Genomic DNA, 14,193 nt, shown 5'->3' with positions numbered 1-14,193 from the left:
ATTTCACAAACCTGTCTACCTGCCTATACCACTCGACGGGTTTTTCTCTCAGTCGAGGGAAATCATTCGTAAATGACAAAATATCCTGTCTAGTCCATGGGACATGTACATATCCTCCTCCAGGAATCTCTCTCATAGGATAAGCATCCACTGTTTTCTCTTTTTCTCTCATGGGGAAAGCTGAGTAAGTCCTGTCCACTGAATCTTCCCTTTTCTTGTACCATCTATCCTTCCATTTTTCCACATCACCCCATTTTCGCAATAAGGCAATCATTTCCTTAATCTGCCCTGTTCTACCAACACCATTTAGATTCTCAATGTCCTTGTCGGTGAAATCCACCCTGTAAGGCTTCTGCAAAGCTTTCACCTTATCCATGTCAACTCCTTGTTCACTAGCTATTGCTTTTAACCTGTCATGTGTACTTTTAGCCCTCCAGGTGATACTCTTGCACATAAATAACAACTCTCCATCATGATGGTTTTTCAATATTTCTGTAGGAATTGTTCCTGCAATAAGTTCCTCCAATTCTATGCGCAACCTGGCTACATCAATTGCCTGTGAATCTTTATCCTTCTTTTGAAGAACTTTCAACCAATCATTCAAATCTTCAGCTGTTATTTCAGTAGACTTTTTCACTGCACCCACTTGTTCTGGCATCCTCTGTGGTTCCAAAATCGTTCCTCCCATACAACCAGTATTCAATCCTGAATTAGGCTGTACATCTGATCCTCCACTACATGTGTCATGTCTCGACTGCCTCAAATTATTTTCTCCCGTCCTCATTCTTGATTCCTCCAAAGTGCAAGAACCAACCAAACCATTTCCTACATAAGGAACTGTCAAACCATTCTCACCCATTCTTTGCTTATCAAAAATAGGCACAACCAGACCAATGGTTACAGGCACTGTAACAGCTTCTAGATTTTTCGTCAACTCTCTAATTTTCTCAGTCAGCTCAGATGTTGTTCTGGCTAATTCCCTTGTTCTCTCATCACTGATTCGATTCTCTCTCTCTCGCTCTCTCTCTCTCTCCCTTTCCGTGAAAGAGCTACCACTTTTCAGATCAGGTGTCACAACCTCAGTTTTAACAATTCGTAAAGTATCTCTTATCGGAGTAGCAACTGGCGTGCTCTCTTCTGGTTCTGGTCTATATGGAGGTGGTCTCTTGTAAATCATGTCATCCAAGACCTCATCCTCGTAATCATTAGCCCCATACCTTCTCACTTCTGTATCAGGCACCTTTTCTGCACCTTTCCTCCCTTCCGCTTCTTCAACAGTTCTCATAGGATATAATCCCTCTGACATACTAGCATCTCGCCATCTCCTCATTCGATCATGATGAGTCTCACGATCATATTTCCTCCCGAACATATACCTATAATTGCCTCCACTCCTCTGCTTTTCTCGCTCATGCACCTCATCTTCCCATTCCACCAACGCCTCGAACTGTGTCGGCCTTGGTCTAGGCTCTAGACACATCATCTTTTCCCGTAAATTTCTCAACACGGCCAGATTAAATGAACCATGTTCCGGGAACGCTAAAACACCATCCTCCTTAGTGTACTTAGCCCAGTTGTCTAACCATATACAGATATGATACCCATATTTCGCAACCATGAAGGATGCAGGAGTTCTTGTCGGAGGTAGCAATTCACCTTCTCTAGTTATTATGTTTTTATCCTTGTCGAACCATCTTTTAATTTTACCGAACAAGGATTTATTTTTCTTTTCCTCCGGTTGATAATACATTTTCGCGTTCACTACAACCCTCTAGTCCTTTCCGCAACTGTACGATCTTTTATCCAATAACAGCGCGACTCACACCAACGCACCAATCCTGGAGCGTCTACGTCACCCTGTACTCCTTCCAATCCCTGCGCGGCTCACACCAACGCACCAATCCCAGCGCGAGCACTATTCCAATCCACTGCCCAATCACAGCGCGGTCTGTATGACGTCAGTAGTCGCTGGCTGCAGCTTCTACTCCTGTCTCCTGTCACTCGTCTACCCCTCCTTTACAAAGCCTTCTCAATAGACTTCGTTTCAGATTCTACAAAATCTATTAGTTACAACATATAAACATCTCCATTGTCTGCTTCGCTAACCACAGAATAGTAAAGAAAATTCTTTTTCACAAGAATCCCGCTTTCTCTTTAGAACAGCGCTTGCCTCTGCTCTACCACGGAATTATTACTTTCGTTGACACAGTAGCACATCCCTCTACTCTGCCCTTCTAACATGCATCCATTAACTGTTTCCTCTAGGACTGCTCCAAAGAGTCTCACAATCAACTAAATGCTCATACATTCACGCACTTTCACACCAGAAAATGTAGCACATGCACACAGAATCCTGCTTTTCCCGAGAACAGCGAACAGTCTGTCCCACTACAGAATTATAACACACGTTAACCAAGCAGCGCTTACCTCTGCTCAGTCCTTCAGACAAGCTCAGAGAATACCTATTACTTCTCCAGCGATAAGCTTTAACGGCAAACCTTACGGATCCCTGGGACTTAAGACCAGAGTTTCACAGATAGCCTTCGCTACCATACGCACTCCTTTTATACTGAAAATATGTCTCTAATAGTAACACACGACGATGTCACTGATTCCGAACCCAGACAATGTGACGCGCAACTTCAATTGTCACACGTTTTTCCCTGCATACGTACAGGGCCAACAATCCCGTCTTTCCCGAGAGCAGCACTCACTTCCCTCTGCCCTACTACGGAACAGTCACCAGCTCCCCACGTTCCAGAAGCCGTACACACTACATAAAACTCAATACGACAATCTCAACATATAGTATTAGTACATATACCAACATCAATCAATAAATCAATGTATCAAAAAGCCTATGTACAAGCAATGTATCAGATCAAGACAATAATCTTAACCATCATACTGCTACCAGGAAACTGCTGCAGATCGGAGCATATAAATTCTCCCTACTTCCACGGACAGAGTAAATCCACAGTCGCACGCACATACACTCATCATACGCTAGGGCCCATCACACTGACATTCATTCTATTACTCTATCCACACTGAATATATGAGAGAAACCTAACCAATCTGCATCTAAAACGAGGTCAATGCGACCTTAAAGAAATTGTCCTGAGTCATGATTTTAGACATAGAAAATACATTTGAAACTCAATAAATGACAAGGAAATAACCACCCGACACTGGAATTCAAACAAAGATCATCTTTTATCTAAATTAGTTCAAATGAAAGTCAATCAATAGCAAAATCATTATTCTCATAGTTACCTATTCTAGCTAAATGGGTCAGGACAGGTCTCTCAGTAAAGTCTCCCGAGTCGCCGTCCTTTCGATCAGCATCGATCCTCACGAACATAGGTTCAGGAAGAAGTGGCCTTAGACCCTCTCTAGTCTAACATTATTTATAATGAAACTTGCAAAATAAAAGTAACAAACAAACTCTAAACGTCCGTTGAGCCGCTGAGCAGAGCGAGCAGGAAAGGATGTTGTCTGGCAACATTTAGAAAACCTCCGCTCAGAAAAATCACAAAAATAAAAACACGGAAGAAGGAAACTCAAGCTAGGGAAACGATACATTCATGAATGCTCTTCCTTGGAACCATAGTGAAGCCACCGCAAGTTATCAAAGTTCATTGTGGCTTTATTCTTTTCCAAGGGCAATTGGCAGCAAGCCCGGAGCTGCTGTCCTCACGGAAACTTTTAATTCAGACAGTTTTAATTTAAGTCACTCAAGCAAAGGCCAAGTCCGGGTTCAAGGCTCAGGAGCTTCTTATGTTCCTGTAGCTCATACATGCACTCCACCATTCTAAGGACCTTAACTGTCTTTAAAACTGGTTTCCACCTGGTGCTTTCGCTTCACTCTCAGTTTTCAACAACGGTATCGATGCTATGCCTGCTTTACATGAGGAGCATGCCACCTCTCTAATGTCTTGAATAGGTGGCTTTTATCCTTGGCTTCGCACAGCAAGATCTCTGCGCCCCCAAACTTTCTGCTCTCATGCCCCCTCACCGCATTCTCTTCTTTCCATATTCTCCCCTACGAGCTATCTTTCTCACTAGGATTCCTTTTCAAAATGGAGATAAGTCCTGATCCCAATGGCCTCAACGCCTTCATCATCAATTACCCAACCAACCTCTCCAAAAATGCGGCTAAAAAGCATAAACATCGAATACTCAAAGCCAGTCCAGAAACTCTGATATCCGACCCCTACTTCTGCTTTAAGAAGGGTACTCGGGTTAACCTCGGTTGACCTCATCTTCTATACCAGAAAGCGGGCTTGCTGGCGAACTGTGCTCTACTCCCGGTTACGAATTACTGGAGCTAAGAATACCCCACATGGTCTCAAACTAATAACTTCTCCCTTCGCCCTTCCTCAAAGCCTCCACCACTATCACCCTCTACAATAATGGTATCATCTTAATACAAGCCTCTAATGACAACCTAGCTAAGATGGCCACTGTGTACCCCAATCTCAGGAAAGCTGTCTACGGCAACTCCACTGACCCCACTGACCCCTACTCAACCACTACCTCTTCGCTGGGTGTATCTAGTACTCACCCCTTAACAGTTTTAAGTTCTCCACCTCCCTGACAGATGACCCCAGAGTTGCCTCGTCCCCGGTTGGTTTATGTCAACCCCCGAGAACTCCAAGTCAGACGGCTGACGTTCAGTTGGGTTCAATCTCCTCATCGATCGTATCTTGGCAACGTTCCTCCTTGGCCCCTAATCTAACCAACCCTTAGCTCATTGACCTCTCCCCATGTGCTAAGGTTCCTTCCTCACCATTACAAGACCCTCTAATACTTACTGCTCATCTTCCTCCTCTTGCATTACCCACCACCATCAAGGACCTCTCAGGCTTTCCCTGACTCCCCCCTTCGCTGGTAGCCCCTCCTTTACACCTTACACCCCTCGCCCAACACTCAGACCTGGTGGCGCGCCTCGATGATATATCTCTACAGCTAAGCCATCTCACTTCAGAGCTACATGACCTGAAAGCCCTCTCAAATGATCTCTTCCCCATGATCAGCTCTCTCCTCACCTCTACAAACTGGCCCAGAGCCACTACTTGTGATAGCGAGCACAGTGGTCAGTTGTTATCCCCTTCCTTTTTGAATTCTATTCCCTCTCCTATCTTCCCTCCCAACCCCATCTCAAAATCTATTCCCTCTCTAAACTCCCCACCCAGCCCCAAAAGTAGTGAGACCCACCCGGCATCCACTGACCTCCATGACCGTCTCATCTCTAGCACTACCTGGTCTAAAATTAACAAGACCTTGATGAGGCAAATTCTTTCTATTCTTTCCAACCCTTACAGAGAACCTCCCCGCAATCTGAGATGCAGCAATACTGTCAACCTTATCAGGGTGAACGTCACCCAGACTCCTTCCACCCCCAATCCAATACGTCTCAAATGTGTTCTGCTAAATTGCAGTTCAGCCAGTAAACACGCCTCAGATATCTTCGACCTCATCCAACACCACGATTTAGATATTATCATCCTCACTAAAACTTGGCTTAATCCCGCTTCCACTCCTATTTTAGACCTCCTAGTACCCCCCACTCATGATATAATCAGGCTAGACAGAGCCTTGAAGTTGGGTGGGGGCCTAGCCTGTATCTTTAGAAATACTCTTTTGATCTCTCACTTGGAGTCCTCTTCCCCTTCTTCCTGTGAATACCTTTGCCTTAGCATCTCTAGTGAGAACCTACCAATCTGCAAACTACACACCTTTTACCACCTCCCGGGAGACAATCTTCCTTTCATTGAGCAATTAATGGAAATCAACTCCAGCAATGTCGACTCAGCTGTGCCACAAATCTTCCTTGGTGACTTCAACCTGCATTGGTCTAACCCCAATGACCCCACGGTCTCTTGCCTTAAATCATTTCTTTATGATCTAAAACTAACTCAGCACTGTGACCAACCAACTCATACTAAAGGAGAAACTCTATACCTCATCATCTCCAAGGAACAGACCATCACCCTAGATTCCATAACACTGTGTAACTGGTCTGACCACCACAGCATCCTCTTTTATATTAACAGGGAGGTGGTGTTGAAAAAGGCTCAACCTCTGAAATCAAAGATATGGAAAAGGGACCTCAGATCAATAAACCACAATGATCTCGCTGCCCACTTTAAATCCATCCTCTCCTCCCAAGCTGACTTGGTTGAGGTGCAAAGTACACTCACTGACGCCTACAATGTGACCATAGCCAACATCATGGATGACATTGCTCCACTCCAATTTAAAAATGCCTCTTCAAAAATATCCAAACCATGGTATAATAATAACATAAGCACTGAACGCCGCAACCTTGGGGCAGCTGAACGCTCCTGGTGATCAATTCCCTCCTCGGACCAACTAAAACTCCTTAGAGATATCAGGAGCCTCTACAACAAGCAGATCAAGAAAGCCAAGGTGGACTATTTCAGATTACAACTAGACCAAGCGGCAAACCACCCCAGGAAACTTTTCGAATTGGTCAAACAGCAATCAGTTAATGGTCCAAACCTCTCAGACCCGGGGGGCAACCCTCCCTCCTGCGAAGAATTTAATGCTTTCTTCACGGAGAAATCTCGACTCATCTCCACTGACCTCGCTTCCAAGAAGGCCCTATTGCCCCCTTCTATTGCCGCCACTAACCTCTTTGAAAAGTGCAACCCGACCTTCATGAACACCTAGAACAATGCGTTATGGGGCTCCTTTACCCCATTTAGTGAAAAAGACATTTACAAAATTCTTCATACCATCAATCCGTCCAACCACTTTGGTGACCCGCTGCCTCCGGCCATCTTCAAAGAGATCAAGGTCGCTCTCATCCCCACCTGGACTAGGATTGTAAATGCTTCCTTGTCTCAAGGCATGATCCCTGACTGCCTAAAAGCAGCTCAGGTATCACCTGTTTTTAAAAAAAACAACGCCGATAAATCCGATCTCAATAATTTCCGTCCCATCTCCAACATCCCCACCCTAGCGAAACTCCTAAAAAAATGTGTACAATCCCAACTCTGTGCTCACATAGAGAACTATCAACTTCTAGACCAGCATCAATCCGGTTTTCGGAAGGGGCACAGTACCGAATCGGCCCTCTCACACGTTATGGATGACATTCTGAAAATGCTCGACCAAAATGAATCCTATCTACCTAGCCTCCTTGACCTGTGCTCAGCTTTCGACACGGTTAATCATGTCAATCTCCTATCCATCCTGCAAAACAGAATGGGTTTCTACGATCTGGTGCTACAATGGTTCTCATCCTTCCTTCATCACAGAATACAAAGAGTTAAGGCAAACCATTCTCTCTCCCAGCCCTCTCCAGTTCTCATGGGGGTCCCCCAAGGGTCCGCCCTTTCTCCTATCCTATTCAACCTCTTCTTGGAACCTCTTGCTAACTCACTAAACTCCACAAACATTCTCTGCCGCATGTATGCTGTCGACACACAACTATACTTGAAAATCTTATCCCCGGATAACATCATTTCACTCAACACTATCCTAACGTCTACTCAAAATTGGTTAACCGAGAACCACCTCCTGCTCAATGCCTGCAAAATGGAGTTCCTCTTCATCTCCCCTCCGAACTACCTCCCCAAGCTAGACCTCTGGCTGACTCACCTCACTGCCTTCAACTGCACGCCGATCATCATAGACTCAGCCAAATCTCTTGGAGTTACCTTGGACAAGCACCTGAATATGAACACTCATATCAGCAATGTATGTAAGGGAGCAAACCACTTGATGAGGACTCTCAGAAATATCAAACCTTTCCTTCCACAAAGTGATTTCAAGCAGGTGGTTCAAGCGCTTGTCTTGCTGAGGCTAGACTATGACAGTACTACCCTCTGTGGCCTTCCCAAATACGCCCTGGCACCATTAAGGGCCTCACTGAACACTGCAGCTAGTCTGGTGGCAGGATCCAAACGAAAAGAGCACATATCCCCAGTCTTAAAATCTCTCAATTGGCTACCCTTTGAAGCACGAATTCAGCTAAAGATTGCAGTTCTGGCGCACAAAGTCATCCACTTCAAGACTCCCAGATACCTGGCGCAAAAACTTGAACTATCCTGTGGGGAGAGAGCTTCAAGAAGCACCACAACTTTCCTCCTGAAACCTCTCACCCTTAGCAAAAAGAGAGCTTGTCACTGAGCCTTCTCTAGTGCTGCCCCAAAGATATGGAACTCTCTCCCACCGAAAGTATGCAGACTCTCCTCAACAACTGAGTTCAAAATGGAAGCTAAGAGATTTCTGATTAGCAAATTCCTACCTTAAGTGGCTAGGCTCACTTGACTGATTGACTTTGTTGCTATCTCCAGGGTTACCTCTATTTGATATGGCTCCTCTTTACTGCATATTTTACTCCTTTTTGTTGTTTGAATTCATCACTTTACTGTATTATTTTCCTTTCCCAATTGATGTTGATACCTCATTCATGTCCTCTCCTTCATACTACTGTAAAGCGCTCTGATATCTTTCGGGATGTCCAGGAGTGTACTGAAGAGGTGTTCTGAGCATCCAATATGTATACCTCATGCCAGCCTTTGAAGTTCAGGACTTTGTGTCCCCTTTTGTCTCACTATCTGTGGGGAATATACAAAGCCCAACAGCAGAGCTATTCATGGTCATGTGTCCCAGAATACTGGCAGAGGCACAAATGGTTGGGATAGGAAAATGTCAACTTTCTCACAGTGGAAAATAAAGCAGCTGGGGATGCACTCAATTATGCTAATTAGTCAACTTTTCAGATAATCATTTATATGAAAGAACAATAATCAATAGTGTGTGCACCAGGTAAGTGGCTCTGCCAACCACCTCATTTGAACTGAAAAATTGAAATTTCCAGATAAGTACCTGGAGATACCGGGTGCACTACGTGGTGTCGCTGGAAAGCGTACTGACCGTATTCAAAATTACAAAGAAATATTATGCAATCATGCCCATTATAGTAGATGTTGGTACTCAGCCCGTTGTAAAATATGTCATATTTTCAAAAACACAACTTTGTACAAAAAGATGAAGTCTTCTGCCTTTATTTTTGATGATCGCAGATAGCTTCTTGTTAGAAATGGGATTTCTGGTTGGCTAGGGCTTGCGCCAAAGCCAGACAGAAACCACCACTCTAGTCAGGGCTGGGGAGTTACACGCCAAAGATAACCCCTGCTCACCCCCTTGGTAGCTTGGCACGAGCAGACAGGCTTATCCCTGAGGCGATGTGTAAAGCGTTTGCGCGCGCACCCAGCAACAACACCCAAGGCCCACCACAAAGGAAACTCCACACAAGGTATTATATAAAAATAACCTTTGTATTCTACACAACACATTAGATAAAAACACACACTTTACAATGTGCCAACAGGCACGGGCAGAATTTACAAGGGATTATATGTACAGGGGACAGGGCCACATGGACCACTGTCAGGAATTAGCACTCTTAGAACATAGGAATAATACTGTAGTACAAAATAGCAAATGTAGCACACAACCAGTAACTACTGGTGTCAGGTAAGTACCACCTACGCAACCCTAACCACTTTAGGAAAATATTGCGCAGGGAATCAGGACCTCACTAGCACCACCTGTACTAGGAGAAAAACAACCACCTAAGTATCACAATACCTGTAGGGGTCTAAGCACATAAACACATGATGCATAAAATACATTCAGAGGTGTAAACACAATTTAGGAAAGAAAATATCATGAAGGCATTGCGCAGGCGCAAAAAGTACATGTATGAAAATCACCAGGCGCCCCAGGGGAGGGCACAACACAAGATAACTGTCCCCAGGCCAACTGGCCTCTCAGGGGTGTAGAAATGACCAATATCCAATACTGTCAGGGTGCGACTGCGCAGGCTGCGCAAGCCCAAGCGTGGAGGGCACTACCTACACGTTGCAGTTGCCCACTAAGTGCTGGGCAACTGGAGAAACTGAGCTAGGGCACCGGCATGCCTCTCGAGCCTCCCTGGGCTCTACAACATGAAATGCCCTGAGCCTTGCAGGCTCTGAACCAAGCTATGCCTCCGTGTACGTGGGAGCGGCCCGCTGCCTTCCGGGGCCGCTCTGCTGGTCAGGAAATGCCCCCGTAATCTGAGTCCCTCTGGACTCTCGGATAAATCAATCCCACGTTGGAGCGCCTCGCGCTCAAAAGACAATAGCTGCCCCCTTTGGTGGAGCCTCGAGGCTCTAGTGCCGATGCGGGTGTAACGTTGGAGCCTCGTGGGCTCTGTACAAATATGTACCCCGCTAACTGGGGAGAAATGCCCGCCTGAGCCTCTCTGGGACTCGGAGTCCCACATAGGGGACTCTTTCACGGTAGGGATGCGGGCCTCGTCTTTGGAGCGCACTAGCGCTCACAGCCAGTGTGCACACGGAGTCCCACCCCAGCCCTTCCACACTCACCGGGCTGGGGCTTGGTGACTCCCGCGTCGCCTCTGTTCTCTCGGTTCCGGCCGCACTCGTCAGCCCTTCTCCTCAGGGCCCCGGGGCGCAGGGTAGGCTCCTGCCGGCTCCGGGGCTTTCAATCAAACCGCCAGTCTTCGGTGGGAGGCGGGGTAGGCTCCCGCCCTCCTACTTCCTGATCCGGTTGTCCTGGCAGCCCGCCTGACTTCCTGGATGTCCCGGGCTGCAGCGGTGATTTTTAAATCTTGGCAATGAGAGGGCTAGGCTCACTCGTAGATGCGGTATACGGCGGGGTGGGCACCCGCCGTAAGAATAAGCAAATAAGCGGGGTGGGCACCCGCAAGCACACCACTATGCGGGGTGGGCACCCGCCAATTAAATAATTAATTAAGCGGGGTGGCTCCCGCTGGATCGGAAAAGATGGGGCAAACGCCGGGTGGGCACCGGCTTTCAGCAATAAAGCGCTCCTGAGCGCTACAGGCAAATCCAAGCGCTTTGGGGGAAAGAAAAGCGCTTCCAGGCGCTTAGGCGTGCCAGTAAACACCTAAGTCCAGCAAAGTTCTTCCCTGCATGCAGCAGGGCAGGGGTGGGGGGCAAGGCTGGACCCAGAGCCAGCTCACTGGGCCTCCAGGCAGGGAGGTAGTCAAAGTGGCGGTCCTCTGGTCCAGCAGCAGCAGCAGTCCCCCTCAGGTAAGATCCTGGCAGAGAACAGTTTCTGTGGGGACACAGCCCCATTTTTATACACTAAAACCCTTTGTTCTGGGTTCAGGGTGAGGGGGCAAACCAGTCGCAGCTGGTTGGGGAGCACCCTTGATGTGCTCAGCCCCTCACTCTATTCACTGGCAGGGCTAGGGTCGTCAGTCGCACCACAGGGGGCGGAGCCAGCATTGTGTGGGGAAAACCCTGCCCTATTCAGGACCCAGGTGTACTCCTCCCACCCATCTAGCTGCTGATCTCCCCATTCACCACTGGGTGACTCATCCTGACTCTGGGGAATCCCTAGCCCGTCACATGACCTCAACCAGCCAATCATGCGACAAGGCACACATTTCACACTGCACACCGAAGTGCCCACTTCTAGAAGTGGCACTTCCACACTAGGTACATGCACGCCGCACACATCATCGTGCAGCATTCAATCACACGAGTCCGCACATACCAAACTCGGGCCTGCACACCCCACGCATCAGGAACTACTAGGGACACATACATTCCCCATGCATTCCTATGGGAGGGCAGGCCTATCTCACCGCATGCACTCAGAGCGCGCACGCACTTTACCCTGGGACACAGGGAAAGTGCGCAGAAACCAAAAAATCACCACACCAAGTCACCAATAAAAAGCAAAAAAGTTCAGGGGTGAACCTGCCAGAAGGGCCAAGTCCAACACAACCCCCTTCCAGCCAAAACACAGGGCAGCCCAATCACCACCGTGATGGACTTCCCTGCTTGGGGCGATAGAACACGGACGCGGGCCCGCAACTGCAGGGACACCCTCCGGTTCTACGCCACGGTGAACCCATGGAATTCTTTCTAACACCATCTGTCTGGACCAACTGGGCTACCCCACTGGTACTCCCAAGCTGTCCGCGGCCAAGACCAGGCCCTAGGCCACCCAGGTGCCACCGGTCCTTGCCTAATCACAGAGTGGGGGGTAGTAACCCCTGGCACATAGCGGCCATTCTCCACTCTTCCTCTCTGTAAGACAGGACTAGACTGCCACTGGTTCTCCAGCCTAGGGTCTACACCCTCAGGCGGACCAGGAGTCTCAGGGAAGGCTCTCCTCCCCCTACCTCTTCTCCTAGGGTTCCTCCTCCTCTGGCGAGGGGTACACCTAGAACGCCATTCCAACCCAGGGTTTAACCCCTCAGGTTGTACCGGGGCCAGAGGTGGGCTCTCCCACCCTCTGCACCCCCTTCCAGAACCCAGCTCCCTACCAACTGGGGCGGTACCTCTGGAAGAAGAACCGGTCGGGACGCTGATTACAGACGTCCCACCCTTCAGGTCAGGCTGATCCCGAACCTGGCCTTCCAACCTCCGGCCTAGAACCTTTGGTGGAATAATCGCCTGGCACTCCAGGACTTTGGGGGATTTACACTCCATCCCCCTGAGGCTATCAAATGACACATATGTCGAGCGACTGTCTGTCTGGCGCTGATCTCCCGTCCCCTGTCCACCTGACAGTGCGCAGAGATCCCCCAGAACAGAAGTGGTGTCACCCTGGTCACTACACGGGATCCTAGCCCAACTGGGAAGTCCCTGACCCACCGGCTCTTCCACTGGGGAACTCATCCCCCAATCACTCACGCTGGACTCCTGTACCCTCCCTACCGGAGCGGTACTGCCAGACTCCAGAACCACAGGAGCCCTGTTTACAGGCGCTCCAGGTCCTCTACTCACTAAGAGATCTTCCTCAAGTGGACTAACAGGACAGCCTAGGTCCCCAACTTGGTGTTCCCTCATGAAACCATCCAAGTCCTGAGGCAGGGTTTCGGGCGTCTGGGGACCCTCGGTCACCCCCTCACTCCTGGTCCACTGAGCCAGGCAGTGAGCCCCTACACCCTCCTCGCTATCCTGGGACCTAGCTGGGCTACACTGAGCCTCCTCCACCACGCTGGGCTGGAGGATCTCTGACCCACTATTGTTGGAATCACTCACTAATGACTCTAGAGGACCTCTAGCACCTTCCCAATGGTCTGCCTTTTCTGCAGGCTCAAATGGCTCAGACAATCCACACCCCAACAGGTGTTGGCGCAACCCCGGCACACAACAACTGAGCAGGTGTTCTTTGAGAACCAGATCATACAGGCCGTTATAAGTACGTTCCGAGTTCTGCTCCACCCAATCGGACAGTGCCTCATTACATCCCTCCAAAAACTCCTCCCAAGACTGGTGAGACAGTTTCCTACTGCCCCTGAATTTCAACCTATACTCCTCCTCTTGGGAAACAGGTACCATACTCGGGGAACTGGGAATGGGACTCTCTGTACTGCACTCTATATCGCTGCCACCACTGGACTCCACCCTCACTGGGGAATCCAGAAAACTACCACTGTGCTCAGGAGACAGGGAAAGGGATGAGGCGCTAGCTCCTATGCTGGAACCAGCAAGGGACTCCCTACCTACGGGGTCCTCACTCTCTACTGGCGTCCAGGTACTGTCATCTCCTTCTGAATCTTCAGGGCTCCCCACAGACCCACCACCCTCCAGGAGTGAGGCCCGGGCCCTTTCTTCCTCCCTGCGCTCACGTTCCCATTCACCTGTTTGCCATCCAATCATGTGGTTCCTCAGTTCGTACACAGTGTCTGACTCTCTCACCCCTATGTTTCTCTCCCTACAGAACCTTTCCAACTCCTGCATACCGTAATAAACTAGATCACTGGGATCAAAAGCAGGCTCCATTCTGGCAGACGTTCTAGAGAAAAGATCACACAGGGAACCTAGGGGTCTGCGTTTAACACAGGAGTACACAATTCACAAAGGATTCAGCAAGCTCTCTATCCCAGAGAACTCACACTCACTTGCCTAGTGCCACACACCATTCATCCACACACAACCCTCCCCTCGGACTGGTAAGGCAGTTTCTACCACCCCTGATTCCTCAACCTGACCACCACGTGACACAGGTACCAACTCTGGGCGCAGGGCGGGGGACAAATGTACAGGACACTATTACGCTGCCACCACTGGATCCCACCCTCTGGTGAATCCAGAAAACACAATGCACTAGGGGGATGATCTACCCTCCCGAGCTAGGGACACCTAACTCACAGTGCACAAG

This window comes from Triturus cristatus, chromosome 6, assembly GCF_964204655.1.
Source record: "Triturus cristatus chromosome 6, aTriCri1.1, whole genome shotgun sequence".
Lineage (NCBI taxonomy): Eukaryota > Metazoa > Chordata > Amphibia > Caudata > Salamandridae > Triturus > Triturus cristatus.
The sequence above is the reverse complement of the archived record's forward strand: the minus strand, read 5'-3'. Positions refer to the sequence as shown.